Source organism: Bos taurus, chromosome 7 (genome assembly GCF_002263795.3).
Source record: "Bos taurus isolate L1 Dominette 01449 registration number 42190680 breed Hereford chromosome 7, ARS-UCD2.0, whole genome shotgun sequence".
NCBI lineage: Eukaryota > Metazoa > Chordata > Mammalia > Artiodactyla > Bovidae > Bos > Bos taurus.
Genome location: NC_037334.1, coordinates 65,781,528 through 65,796,276, shown reverse-complemented (window position 1 = coordinate 65,796,276; position 14,749 = coordinate 65,781,528).

Genomic DNA, 14,749 nt, shown 5'->3' with positions numbered 1-14,749 from the left:
GCACTTTAAATACATTAATGCATTTAGTCTTCAAACAACTGTAAGAGGTGGATATGACAGACATTGCTATCCCACTTTCCAGATGAGGAAGCAAGGCAGAGAGAGGTTCATTAACTTCACCAGGGTTGCACACTGATGAGTTGGCTTCATGGCAAACATCCTTTGTTTCTACAGTAGGCAGAGAAGGGGTAGAGGCTTATGGATAGAAAGACATCTTTCTTCATCAACACAGCACTGAGAATCACTGGAGCCCTAAACCCTTTCCTTCCTGCCTGGCATCACTTAGGTAAGGAGACCAAATTCAAGGAGGCAGAGTTGCATATGCGCTCAAAACCATGCAGCCGTCCTGGGTCCCCTCCCCACTTGCCATCATTGTGCTGAACACTTTCCCTGCTTCATTTAATTTAATCCTCACAACAACTCTGTACATATGAACTACTGTTCTCCCCATTTTATGAATGGGAAAGTAGAGGCTCACAGTGGTTAAGTTACTTGCCCAAAGTCACACAGCTAGCAAGTGGTTGGGGCAGCACTTGAGTCCAGGCCCTTCTGATCTGAAGCCTGTGACCTTAACCACCAGGGGCTCCTGTCTTACGTGTCGTGTATCTCATAACCTCCATGCCTGTGCAAGGAGGGCCAGGCAAAGACAGTGCCCCATCTTACAGAGGAGGCAACAGGCAACCGGCCTGCCAGCGTACAGCCAGTGAGCATGGGACTGGGACTCAGAACTCCAGGTCCACCGACTCCCTGGCCAGGGCCCTTTCCTTTGATCCTTTAGGAACACTCCAGAAAAGGCCCCAGCTCTACGTATGTCTGTGGTCAGTAGTGCACGCCACGCTTTCCACAGTGACTTCTCACGTATTAGCCCCCAAGTCCATGAAGTCCAGAGTATGCTCCATTTCACAGGTGGGCAATTAGAGGCCCAAGAGGGAGAGAGCCTTGCCCAAGACCTTGAACTAGAGTCCTTGACTCTCAGTCCAGCGAGGGAGGACCCAAGGAAGGGGTCAGGCAGGCTCTAGCTAGCTGGTCTCTTTACTTTGGCCAGAGGCAGAATGATGAGGTTATAGCCTCATCAGGCTAAATGCTGCCCTGAAGTCAAATCCTGCCCCTTGGCTGAAACCTGCTGGAATGATCTTGAAGATGCAGTAACAGGAGCTGTTGTTGTATAGATGGGGGGTGGGGGTGGGGGGAGGGAAGGAGACAAGCTGACCCTCAAAATTCCCCTTGAAGCAGTTTGCTTCCTCAAGGAAGGAAAGACATTCCTCCTTCCTGGAGGAAGACATTTCTTGAGCTTTCTCTCAGGCAGGACTGGGTTTTGCTGCTTCTGTGCACAGCTGGTTGAGATGCGGGCCATTGTAACAGAAACAGCACTAAGATCATGTTTCCTATAAACAGACAAAACAGGGCTGCAATACATGCAGGTGGTGTCATTTCTCTCTGACGCACAGGAGTTGGTCACTGATAAGAGTTGAGCAAGAGAGCTTGAAAAATGTTCCCCATGGAGCTGGGAAAAGCCCTTAGGGGCTGGTGTTGGTGGGTCATGGGTTGGGGTAACATAACCCTGGATGTTAAAGAGGGACTGCGAATCAGAAGGCGATGATGACGCTCATGTAACAGCCAGCATGGATTTAACGTGGCCAATGTTCCTGGCACGGTGGGCTTTATAAATGGCAACATTTTTGCACCTTGGGTGCTCCTCTTGCCTCACCCTAGAGCTGGCCCTGTTGGTGACTCTCTTTCCCTGTCTGAACTCCAGTTCTGTCCTCAGGATGAGGATGAGAGTAACAGCTCCTGCCTCGGAGGGCTGTGAGCAGTGAAAAGAGGCAGAGACAGTGCTTAGCATGAACTGCTGCAGCAACGTGTTGAATGCCAGCCATGTACAGTTTTTACCCAGGGTAAGGGGCCATGCTGTGTGCTCAACAGTGAACAAGGCTGTGATGGACTGTTTGTGTCTCCTTACCCCAAATTCATATACTGAAATGATGGTACTAGAAGGCAGGGCCTTTCGGAGGTGATGAGGTCATAAGGGTGGTGCCCTCATGAATGGGATAAGTGCCCTTATAGAGAGACCCCAGGGAGCTGCATTGTGTGAGGCTGTAGTGAGAAGTCAGGAGTCTGCAACCTGCAGCCAGAAGAAAATTCCTCACCAGAACCTGACCCTGCTGGCACCCTGATCTTGGACTTTTGGCCTCCAGAACTGTGAGAGATAAATTTCTGTTGCTTATAAGTACTTTGGTACTTGGTTTTAGCAGCCTGAACAGACTAAGAGAGAAGCACACCAAGTCCTTGACCTCATGCTGCTTACAGTGCAGCCAGGAAGACATCAGGGCTAGACTGTGATGAGAGATGATGAGGGGGGAGGCGGGAGCCAGGGGAAACATGTCAGTGAGATGAGAAGTGGGATCAGAAAAAGAAACACCCCCTATCCCAAAGATGGTTCAGAACCACAAAAAGTGTTTTCTCACTCTGAACATGACCAAAACTAGGATGGCACCCTACATCTCACTCGACTTGTCCTATTTAACACTCAAAACAATTTGAACTATCCCCAGTGGATGACGGGGAAGGCAATGGCACCCCACTCCAGTACTCTTGCCTGGAAAATCCCAGGGACAGAGGAGCCTGGTAGGCTGCAGTCCATGGGGTCGCTAAGAGTCGGACACAACTGAGCGACTTCACTTTCACTTTTCACTTTCTTGCATTGAAGAAGGAAATGGCACCCCACTCCAGTGTTCTTGCCTGGAGAATCCCAGGGACGGGGGAGCCTGGTGGGCTGCCATCTATGGGGTAGCACAGAGTCGAACATGACTGAAGCAACTTAGCAGCAGCAGCAGCAGCCACTGGATGAATAAAGAAACTGCGGCTCAGAGAGGTAAACTGATTTGCCTCAGGTCACAGTTTGGGAGTCAAACTCAGGCCTTCCTGACTCCTCTACAGCTTGGCTCTGCTGCTAGCTGGATGTACGATCTCAGGCAAGTTACACCTCTCTTCCCAAGACTCAGCCCTGTCCCCTGGTGAGGCTCACAAGAGGCCACCGACATGGAAGTGCTTTGGACACTGCAAGCTGCTCTCTGTGACTGAGAATAATTAGTGTAGGTGACGTGGCAAGCAGCAAAAGGCCCCCTTATCTGTGATGGACAGCCTGGGGCCCCCTTTCTTCCTTTCTACATGGTCTTTCTGTGAGTCAGGGTGCCCTCCCTTACACCTGCCCTGCTCTTAGGAACAAAAACATGTGGGAACATTTTAATCAGCAGTGTGATTACCACCTCCCTGCGGGAAAAGTGTTGTTGGCTCCCATTTAACAGATGAGGCACAGAGAGGTTGCCTCATTTCCCCAGGGGACACAGTTTATGGCCCAAGAGGATCCTGGGAGCACAAGCCAGTCCCTAGATACCCTTTGGTGTGGTTTCCAAGTGAGCAAGCTGGAGGGCAGCACTTGGACAGGGAGCCAAGGTACTGTTCTGCCCTGGGGTGGGGGGTGGCGGGGAAAATAAGCTTCAATAAGCCTTCCAGCTCCTTCCTTCCTTCCACCACCCCCTCCATGGGGCTGGAGATTTCTTGGCCAGCCCAGCCCCTCCCCCACCACATAAATATGTAACTACCTCCCGTTTCAAGCTTCCTTCTCATCTGACTGTGAACACTTGAACCCCACATCTTGGTTCCTTTCCTATGGGAGAGAGGAGGAGTGTGGAGTAGAGGGACAGACAGATTTAGGATGGGTGCAAGATGGACGTGGCTGGGCATGGGGAGTGATGAAAGAGGACCCCAATCTAGCCAAGAGGATATCCTCGTAAAAAAAACCAACAACAAACTCCTGAAACTCAGAAACGGGCTCAAAGTCTCACAGTAAGTCGGGGCCTGAGCCTACTATCCTAAGCTCCAAGTTCAACAATCCTGCCCTCCCTTGCTATGGGCTGTGACCTTCAGACGGAGGAAAGAGGCACTGAAAAATGCTTGTTGTACATGAATGAATGAATGAATGAATACTGGTCCCACCTCAAGGGAGAGTATGGGGGTGCAATGTTGACTCCTCTGTGGGACTCTGCTTGAATAGGCAGGGCTTAACCTCTGTAGTTATGACCAACCTAGATAGCATATTGAAAAGCAGAGACATTACTTTGGCAACAAAGGTCCATCTAGTCAAGGCTATGGTTTTTCCTGTGGTCATGTATGGACGTGAGAGTTGGACTGTGAAGAAAGCTGAGTGCCGAAGAATTGATGCTTTTGAACTGTGGTGTTGGAGAAAACTCTTGAGAGTCCCTTAGACTGCAAGGAGATCCAACCAGTCCATTCTGAAGGAGATCAGCCCTGGGATTTCTTTGGAAGGAATGATGCTAAAGCTGAAACTCCAGTACTTTGGCCACCTCATGCAAAGAGTTGACTCATTGGAAAAGACTCTGATGCAGGGAGGGATTGGGGGCAGGAGGAAAAGGGGATGACAGAGGATGAGATGGCTGGATGGCATCACCGACTCGACGGACATGTTCTGAGTGAACTCCGGGAGTTGGTGATGGACAGGGAGGCCTGGCGTGCTGCGATTCATGGGGTCGCAAAGAGTCGGACACGACTGAGCGACTGAATTGAACTGAACTGAACCTCTGTAAAATCATCTCTCCCTTTGGATTTTCACCAGGGTTCCTTCCTTTCCCCAGAGAGTTGTGCGCCACCTAGAGGAAGCCGGGAGCCCAGCAACCTCATCCCACGGGGAGACTGACAAGCACTTTTAAAGTGGTCCCTGCTGCCGCTACTGCTGCAGCTAAGTTGCTTCAGTCACGTCCGACTCTGTGCGACCCCATAGATGGCAGCCCGCTAGGCTCCTCTGTCCCTGGGATTCTCCAGGCAAGAATACTGGAGTGGGTTGCCATTTCTTTCTCCAATGCAGGAAAGTGAAAAGTGAAAGTGAAGTCGCTCAGTCATGCCTGACTCTTAGCGACCCCATGAACTGCAGCCTACCAGGCTCCTCCATCCATGGGATTTTCCAGGCAAGAGTACTGGAGTGGGGTGCCATTGCCTTCTCCAAAAGTGGTCCCTATCAGCTTCCAGTCTCGTACCTGATGCCAGGAGGCATCATTCTGGTCTGTCTCAGCTTCAATAACCCTCTAGTGAATGAGGGCATTCTTGCAGCAGAAAGGACTTACAGCAGACTAAGCCACACACATTCCCAGCTCTGTGTTTCCTACTCAGAGGCCACTGTTAACAACTTTCTGGTCTCTCTTTCTCATCTTCTTGGTTTCCTTACCTTAAAAAAATATGCAGGACTTCCCTGGTGATCCAGTAGTTAAGAATCTGCCTGTGAATGCAGGGGACACAGGTTTGACCCCCGGGCCAGGAAGATCCCACATGCCCCAGGGTAACTAAGCCCTTGTGCCACAGCTATGCAGCGCATGTGCCTAGAGCCCGTGCTCCACAACAAGAGAAGGCAGTATAATGAGAAGCCCGTGCACAGATACACTACAAAAAGTTGCCCCCGCCTGCTGAAACTAGAGAAAGCCCACACACAGCAATGAAGACCCAGCACAGCCAAACAGAAAGATACTTAAAAAAAAAAAAAATGCAGACAGAAGAAACAGCATCACATCTGTGGTGTTCCTTCTGTATAACCTGAATCTAATCATGAGATGAAACCCAATTAAGGGATGTTCTACAAAACAATTGGCCTGTAATCTATGAAAGTGGCAAGGTCGTGACAGTCAGAGAAAGGCTGAGGGTTTGTTCCAGGCTGAAGGAGACCTAGGAGACACAACAACGGTTGCCACATGGGATTCTAGCTTGGGACACAATCTCAGATGGGATCTCAGGAGTCTATGGTCAGAGTGTCAGTGGTACTCGCCCAGCAGTGATGCTGTATTATGGTTGGCAGGAGATGGTCTATATTTGTTGGAAATAATAAACATAAAAGTATTCAGGGGAGGTGGGGCATCATACTAGCAACTTATTCTCAAGTGGTTCAGGGGTAAAAACATCTATGTACTTTACTCCCAACTTTTCTATACATTGAAATTTTTTCAATTTTAAATATATATAGCATTATAAGTAAATCAAATTAATGTAACACAGAAAAAATGCAGACAGTAATACCTTCTTCTTCAGGTTGGAATGGTGGTAAAATGAAAATCTGTAATTGTGATATCATTTATTGAGCTCTGATTAAGGGCTTTCCATACAGCACCCTGTTTACTTCTCATTGCTCTGTGAGGTAGGTATCATCACCTCCTTTTCTAGGAAGAGAAAATGAGATTCAGAGGGTTGAGGTGACCTGGCCCATGTGGATGAATTTGCAGCCCTGAGGGACAGAACCACACTGAGCTGCTCTCACTGGAGCTCCGTCAGCCCGGTTCCCGCCCCACACCAAGCAGGACCCCTCTCCTTTTGTCATCTCCCCCAGTCAAAATCGTCCTACTCATCAAGACTGGGCTTTAGTGCTATTTCTCCAGGAAGTCTCCAATCCCCCCTATACACCTGTCCTTTTCTGAGATCAATCCTTCTCATAGTCAACTATTCATTCACTAGAGAAACATTAGTTCAGAGTCTTCCATGCAGCAAGCACTGTGCCAAGGGCTGGGGATGTGCTATATATAAAGTAGATGCTGTCTCTTCCCCTAGAGATATGGAGACTGAAATGATCAACAATCAAATACACATATAATCCCAAATGGATGGAGGCCATCACTGAAAGAGAGGCGCTATGACCGCAGGGTGACTGGGGGCCTCTGGGGAGGGGACCACCACGGGCACGAAGGAGGCGGGGGACGTGCTGCGTCAGGCGCGTGGCCCTGGGGAGGGGGCCACCACGGGCACGAAGGAGGCGGGGGACGTGCTGCGTCAGGCGCGTGGCCCTGGGGAGCGGACCACCACGGGCACGAAGGAGGCAGGGAACGTGCTGCGTCAGGCGCGTGGCCCTGGGGAGGGGGCCACCACGGGCACGAAGGAGGCGGGGGACGTGCTGCGTCAGGCGCGTGGCCGGCTTGCTGGAAGGGCCTGGAAAGCAGTAGCTGGAGGATGGAGGTGCCTGAGCAGAGAGAGGTCTGGGAGAACGGAGAGCAGGGGTGAAACCCCACGGGGCTGAGGCCATTTTTAAGGAACCTGATTTTTACCAAACTGTCAAGGAAGCCACTGGCGGGTTGTGAGGGACCGAGGGATGGAGATTTACGTGTTTAAAAGACCACTCTGGCGCAGCTGTGGAAGATCAGAGGGGACAAGAGTGGAAGCAGATGGGTTCTTATCTCTCCCTCCCTGTTTTCTGGTCGAGTTCGGGTCTTATCTTGCTTTCTAGAGAGCCGCTTGAGGCCAGGGACGGCGTCTGTCTCCGAGGTCGCCGAGCCCAGGCTGTTCTGCTGAGGCCCGGCTGGAAGGCTCGGTCTCTGGGCTTCAGCTCTGTCCCTGAGGACGATTTGGGACATGCTTGGCTCTCGGCTCCCCGGGGCTCTGCGGCCCCAGCATGGGTGGAATGTTTGACAGAGGAGTCCACGTGTTCTCCAAACAGACCTTGATTCATGTTTCCAGGAGAAAGTAGCAAACAGATTTCTGCCGGCTGCATCCATCAGAGGGGAGATGGGCTCTGTAAACAATGGCCCGCAGCCTGTCTCCAGCGGACACTGACACACAGACGCCCCTCCCTGCGGGTCCCTGGCGGCAGAGCCTTGCCCTGCCCTGCCTGCTGGGGCCACACTCTCTGCCAAGCCCTGCTCTAGAGCCACAGAGACGTACTGCCCCTCACTGCCCCCTTCTGCAGGTAAGAAAACAGAGGCTCAGAGATGTGACATCAGTGGCCCAAGGTCATGCAGTCAACCCTGCTACTACCAGCACTCTCTCGTGTTCTGCTATGCTACACTAGTAATGAAAATAATAGCAATTTAAAAAAGAAGACTCTGTCTCCCAAAAGTAACAGCAACTCACATTTACTTATATATAATCATGTGCGAGCACTGCTCCAAGTGCTTTATCAGATTATCATCCTCAAGACAACTCTATGAGGTAAGGGGTCTTGCTTTCCCATTTTTCATACGGGGGAAACCAAGGCAAAGTGAAGGAGGCTGGCTGATGGTCCAAAATCATGCTGAGAGTCAGTGGGGAAGGCAGGTTTGAACCCAGGCACCGTGAGTCCAGAACCCACAAGATTCACTGCACCCACTACTCCCCTGGCCTCTGGGAGCTGAGGGCAGGCCCATTCCTCTCCTCACTTCTGTCTCCATTTGAGAAGTGAAGAAGCTAAGGCCCAGACAGGAAGTTTCTCTGTTCCAGCCACCCAGCTTCCACTGCAGTGGGGCTGGGAGCTGGGGGCTGTGGGTCCTCCTTCTCACAGGCCAAGATGGGAGCGGGGGGCCTGGTTCTATGCCCAGCAATGCCACCGCGTTGCTGTGTGCCCTGTGCCAAGTCACATGCCCTCTCTGAGCCTCGGTTTCCCTATCTGCTCAATGGGAATGGCAATTCTGGCCCTTACTCATATTATAAAACAAGTCAGTGAAGGGGTGGTGGGACGGGATGAGTTTTCTGGCCTGGATTCCTAGCCTGTGAGCCGAATGTCTGAGCAGCTGTTCATTCTGGGGTTGAAAGCCCCAGGGGTGGGACTGGGCTGGGCCGCCTCCATTGTGAGACCCCCCACCTTGGGCTCCAGCCCAAATTGCCAGACACAGGCCTGAGAGAAGGGCCCCCCTCCTGCAGGGGTGACCAGGAGCCAGCCGGCTGGCCATTTGTCCACAGATGGGTGTGCAGATAACGGGCGTCTGGAGATAAGGGAGGGCCTGCTGCAGCCTAGAGGAGAGCCAGGCTGAGCCCCTGATGGCTGGGGCCGAGAGGGCTGGACCCCGGTCCAAGGCCTGGGACAGACTCTGCCTCCCATCCTGGAGCACAGCGCTAGGGCCCTCCACTCCTCTGGACCTGACCCCACTGCTCACCAAGACAAAACAGAATAGAACAAACTTAAAACAACAACAACAAAACATACTTTTATTAGAAGTGTGGCTTAAACTAGAGAGAGAGCCCTGGATTCCAGTCTAACCCTGCCACTGACTTCCTGGGCAGCCTGCCTGCATTGAGTCGCCGGGCAATTCCAAGTCTTAGTCTGCTCATCTGGGCAGTGGGCACAAGGATGCTGCTAACTCTTCCTCACAAACACAGGAAAACACCGGTAACAATAAGCAGCTAACACTGTGCCTATGCTGTGAAGCAAGTACTGTTATTATCCCCACTCTACAGATGAAGAAACAGGGGCACCAGTCACGCAGTTGGTAACTGGTGAGGTCAGGATTCCAGGGTAGGCAATCTTGGACTCTAAATGCCTAAAACATTCACTGCTAATTTTATTAAAGGAACAAGGTAAATTGCAATTTGTGCCCATTTGGGTTTAAAAAATACACATATTTTTATTTGTATATTCATAGACATTTTAGGGAAAATAAACCTGCAAATATCTATAGCATCCATCTCTAGAACAGGGCTTTCAACTTCGGTTCTATTGATGTTATAGGCTGGGTAATTCATTGCTGTGAGGGCTGTCCTGGGCACTGTAGGGTGTCAGGCAGCATCCCTGGCCTCTCTTCATTAGATTCCAGCAGTGGCAACGCCTCCCCTCCCACCCCCTAGAAGACACAACAGCCAGAAGCGTCTCCAGACATTCTTAAGTGTCCCCTGGGGAACACTCTCATCCCACCCCACTGGAAACCACAGATCTAGAGGATGTAACCTAAGAGTGGTGCTCACTTTCTAAGCCCTACACTGGAAATGCGGCCATGTGCAAGCACAACACACTGGAATGAGAAGAAACAACAGTAAAGGTGAAAAAAATAAGGAAAACTCATTGGAGGGTGCATGGATGGGTAGAAGGATAAATGAATGCTGCTCAAAGGAACCAGATGAAAATCAGAGCCTGGGTGTTCTCAGGAGCATTTTGAATCTAGTCAACCCCTGCATTTTACAGAGAGGAATGGAGGCCCACCAAGGGATAAGGCTTGTCTGAATTTAAGAATGAGCTGCTGCAGGGGGCTGACCAGAGGCTGGAGTGTTGACTCCTGGTCCAGTGCCCTCAACCACAGGATGGAGTGTTGACTCCTGGTCCAGTGCCCTCAACCACAGGATGTTAAGGAGCAAATGAGAGAACAGGCAAGCCAAGAAACTGCCCAGATTTTGCAGCCAGAGGCTCCCGAGACTTGAGGGCAGAGCTGCCACCTAGCTGGTGATGCCATCACCAGCTCTCAGGTGGTGGCTGGGACATTCCAGAGGCAAGTGACCTGGTCCCTCCACCTGTAACCTGGCCTCCATGGGGCCCTTATGTGTATGGCAGACACATGCACACACCCAGCAGCTTGTGCCAAGGATCAAAAGATGGGAGGGAGTCTGTTCCATGGCCCAGGGTGACCACAGAGTGAACAGGAGACTGAGAAAGCCTGTGGTCACCAGAAGCCCTGGGAAACACTGGGGCTGGGGGCCCTTGGGCTGCTGAGAATGGGATGACCCAAGGGGTAAGCTGAGGCTACAGTTTTTTTTTTTTAATTAATTAGTTTTTTGGCCATGCTGGGTCTTCATTGGTGTGCACAGGCTTCCTCTAGTTGTGGCATGTGGGCTCAGTAGTTGTGGCACATAGGGTCTAGGTGGCGGGCTCAGTAGTTGTGGTATACGGGCTTAGTTGACTCTTGGCATGTGGAATCTTCCCAGACCAGGGATCACACCCATGTCCCCTGCACTGACAGGTGGATTCTTAACCACTAGACCACCAGGGAAGTCTGTGGCTACAGTTTTGAAAGGAGAACCTCTCCTAGAGATGGCCTCAGTAAGGGTGCCAGCTCTGAGAGTTCACTAAACACTTCCTGTATAACCACTGTGTCCCCAGGATGGGAGGCAGGATTTAAAGCTGGGTCCCTCTGGCTCCAGAGCCTGTGCTCCCATCCTCGCCGCTCTCCTCCAGCACAGCCATCAAGAAGGAGGTGGCAACAGTACTCGTGACAACAGCCAAGAGATACAAGCCCCTCGAGTGTCCATGCACGGACGGATGGAGAGGGAAATGTGGTCCGTACATAGAGTGGACTAGGATTCAGCCTCATTAGGAAGGAAATTCTGATACATACCACAACATGAGTATCCTGGGAGGGCATCATGCTCAGTGAAAAGTCATAGAACGACAGATTCTGTGTGATTCCACTCGGAGGAGGGACCTAGACAAGTCAGGTTCATAGAGACAGAAAGGGGAGTGGCAGTCGCCAGGAGGTGGGGAAGGGGCGTAGTCCTTTAATGGGTGCAGAGTTTCAGTTTTGCACAATGAAGAGAGTGCTGGAGATGGACTGCACAACGATGACCGTACCTAACACAACTGAACTGTACACTCAGGAATGCTTAAGGGAACAGGTTTTATATGTGTATTTACCACAGTCAAAGATAAAAAGGGGCTTCCTTGATAGCTCAGCTGGTAAAGAATCCGCCTGCAATGCGGGACACCTGGGTTTGATCCCTGGGTTGGGAAGATCCCCTGGAGAAGAGAAAGGCTACCCACTCCAGTATTCTGGCCTGGAGAATTCCATGGACTTTATAGTCCATGGGGTCAGAAAGTCGGACACAACAAAGCGACTTTCATTTTCACTTTCAAAGATAAAAAGGACGAGGCAGAACATGGTGAAAGAGTCATGGTTTCCTCAGGGAAACAAAACCACTGTGATTTCTGGAATAAGGCTTTGTTATGGGGGAATGATGAGGGGCATGGAGATTCAGCAGGGACGCTAGTAGATAAGAGGAGCCCCGTGATCTGAGGGACCAGCAAATGGGCCACCCTGGAGAGCTGGAGGAAGATGTGTCTGGATGGCTGTGTCTCTCTGGCCCACCCTCATCATCTTGGTGGTGGTCCTGGTTGGTAAGAGGAGCTGGTTGTGAAGGGAGTGAGGAGAAGCTGCCACCACTGGGGCATTTGATTGCCATAATCTTGAGAGGGATGGCCTCTTGGCCTTCACCTTCCAGATCTCCAAAAACCCCACTTCTGGCCGACTCTAACCAGACACCTACAAGGAAGGGCATTTGGGGAAACAAAGTTGCTAGCTTAACCAAAATGATTGAGAACAGATCACCACATGGGACGATGGTGGAATAATCTACAAGACACACCAGTAACTGAAAAACACAGAGGAAAATATGGATGGCAGACACGTTTTTTTTTTAACTCTAGTAAAAGACATATAAATTTTACAATTTTAACCATTTAAGTGTATAATTCAGTGGCATGAAAGACATTCCACTTTGTTGTGTAACCATCACAGCTAACCTGCTCTAGAACTTAGTCATCCTAAATTGAAACTCCGAGCATGTCAGCTTTTCAGTACACACACACACACACACATGCGTGTGTGTGTGCGTGCAGTCACAGGCATCCCTCTATGGCTGTGTGCACAGAATCTCTTGGAAAATATACTGAAGAAAATTCCATGGTTATCTCTTGAGAGGGAGACTGGCAGGCAGGGGTGAGAAGGAGATTTACTGTTGGAGACCTAGTTTTCATGTTTTATTCTTCTATGCTGTTTGAACATGTATTTTTATTTATTTTTTCCCCTGGAAGCTGCTCTCATCCCTTCATTCTGATTGTGTTTAGAAGGAAGGTGTCCTCCCCTTTATCTAAACGAAATCAGAGCGCAGTGGCTGCTGCCCCAGTACTCTACCCCCAGGAGCACAACCACCTCCGGCACAGTTAGGTGTGGGATAAAGATGGCTGGCCTGTGTGATTCACCGTGTGGCCTTAGGCCAGCCCTTTCCCTCTTGGGGCCTCAGTGTCCCTGTCTGTATGAGGAAAGGAATCGATGGCGCCTAAGAGTCTGTGACACTCGGGGATGTCTTGATTCTAATCAAAGTTGCAGAATTCGCCTGGAGGCTGGGTCTTTGCAGTAGGCAAAGCAGCAGAGATGCAGGGAGATAGAGGGACTCGCTCAGAACTACATGGAAAGGTAGCAGTGGGGCTGGGATGAGAAACAAGAGATCCCAGTTACCTGCTGCTCAGAGACAGCCAGGGTCTGCCCGGCGCCAAACAGACTCAGCTGCAGTAATGGAAGCAGTGAGTCCCATCAAACAGTCATGGGCACTGCAGGCTCCCTCGTCACCCTAGTTTTATCTCTTCTTTTACGTAGGAAAATACATTCATAACTATTAAAACAACAGATGCTCACTTTGTATGATGTAGAGTCATCGGGTTTTCCATACTTGGGGAAACACTGATCTGGCCAAATGTGTTCACTGAACAGTGAGTATGTCTGGTACCCTGGAGATGGAAGTACTGGGCGTGGGTAATACCTTTGGATTTAGGCCGACTACCATTTCAGCTTGCCCAGCACATGGTAAATGCTGCCTTAGTGTTAGTCATTACTATTATTACGTGCTATAAAATGAAAACATCACACACTGTAATATTAAAACAATGAATTTATAATCTTGTGTTTACAAACTAAGATGGATATCATCTCTACTAAATTAGGCAGCGAGAACCTTCAGAAAGATTCTTGGGACACTGAAATTCGTGGGCTGCCTCTAGAGACAGGGTTGGGGGCTTGGGAGTGTGCTGTACACTCTGTACTTTCAAGAATGGCTGGACTTGTAAACCTTAAAACTGTACAGCTTTTTAAAACAAATTAATAGGCTGATTCCAGGCCAGGGGCAGAAATGTACAAGATGATCATGCAACATCTTATAATACTACAGAGCAAGGAAGCTCTCAGAGACCACTGGGGTCATGCTAACCTGAAGAGGCTCCCACTGCATGCAGACAGGAGTGGGGTGGAAGAAGTATTAAAAAGGATAAACAACTGTAATACATTTAGAGTTCATTAAGAATCATAAACCAACAAACAAATACCTCATGGGTCTCCTGTGGAAATGCTGGGTCTGGCTAATGGCAAAAATGGACCCAGTTCCTCATCCTTTCCTGAACCTATGGGGAATTCTGCAGCTTCTCCCACTGGGAGGTGTAACCCCTCTCTCTGCCAGTTGAAGTTGGGTTATTCGATTTGCTTTAGTCAATAGATGCTAGTGAATATGACCTAGCAGAGTGGAGATGTGCTTACATGGTTGGGCTTGCCCTTTATCTCCTGTCCTCAACATGCTGATATGTCCTAGGGTAGCCAACTGGCCCCAAGAGAATACAAAACTAAACACAGAACAGCCCGGAACAGATCTGAGCAGAACAACAGCCTATGGCCAAGCCCATCCTACTTTGACCAGCTGCTCCACCCACGTGGCAGAGAACCATATGCCTGTCTTCTATGCAACTGAACTTGGTTTGCTTTGTTACTCAGCATTACTGTGGTGTTAGCTGACTGATACAGATGTGATAATGGTATTGTAGTTTACTTTAACAGAAGACCCTACAATTTAGATTTACAAAATATTTTCAAATTAAAAAAATGAGTTCATTTTCAGGGAAAAACCGTACCCTGTCATCATATTATATGTTTAGCCATGTGCCCCATCTTGAGTTTACTCGAGTCTCAGTGCCCCTGAGGCGTGTGTCTTCTCTCCCGTAGTGATTCCAGGGGTCAGGAATCCTGGAGGGTCACAGTTAGGAGGGACTGTGGATCAATCTGTCTGTGTCCTCATTGAGGGAGTCTATAGACTATGGAAGTGAAGGGACTTGCCAAAGATCCCTGTGAGCTGGGACTCCCACCCTGGACTCCTGACACCTCAGAGTCGGACACGACCTACTGACTAAACAACAACACAATGCTGCTAAGAGCAGGAGGCCACGCCTGACTCTGGGCATCTCCTCCCCTTCACAGGTTCCATCTCTGAC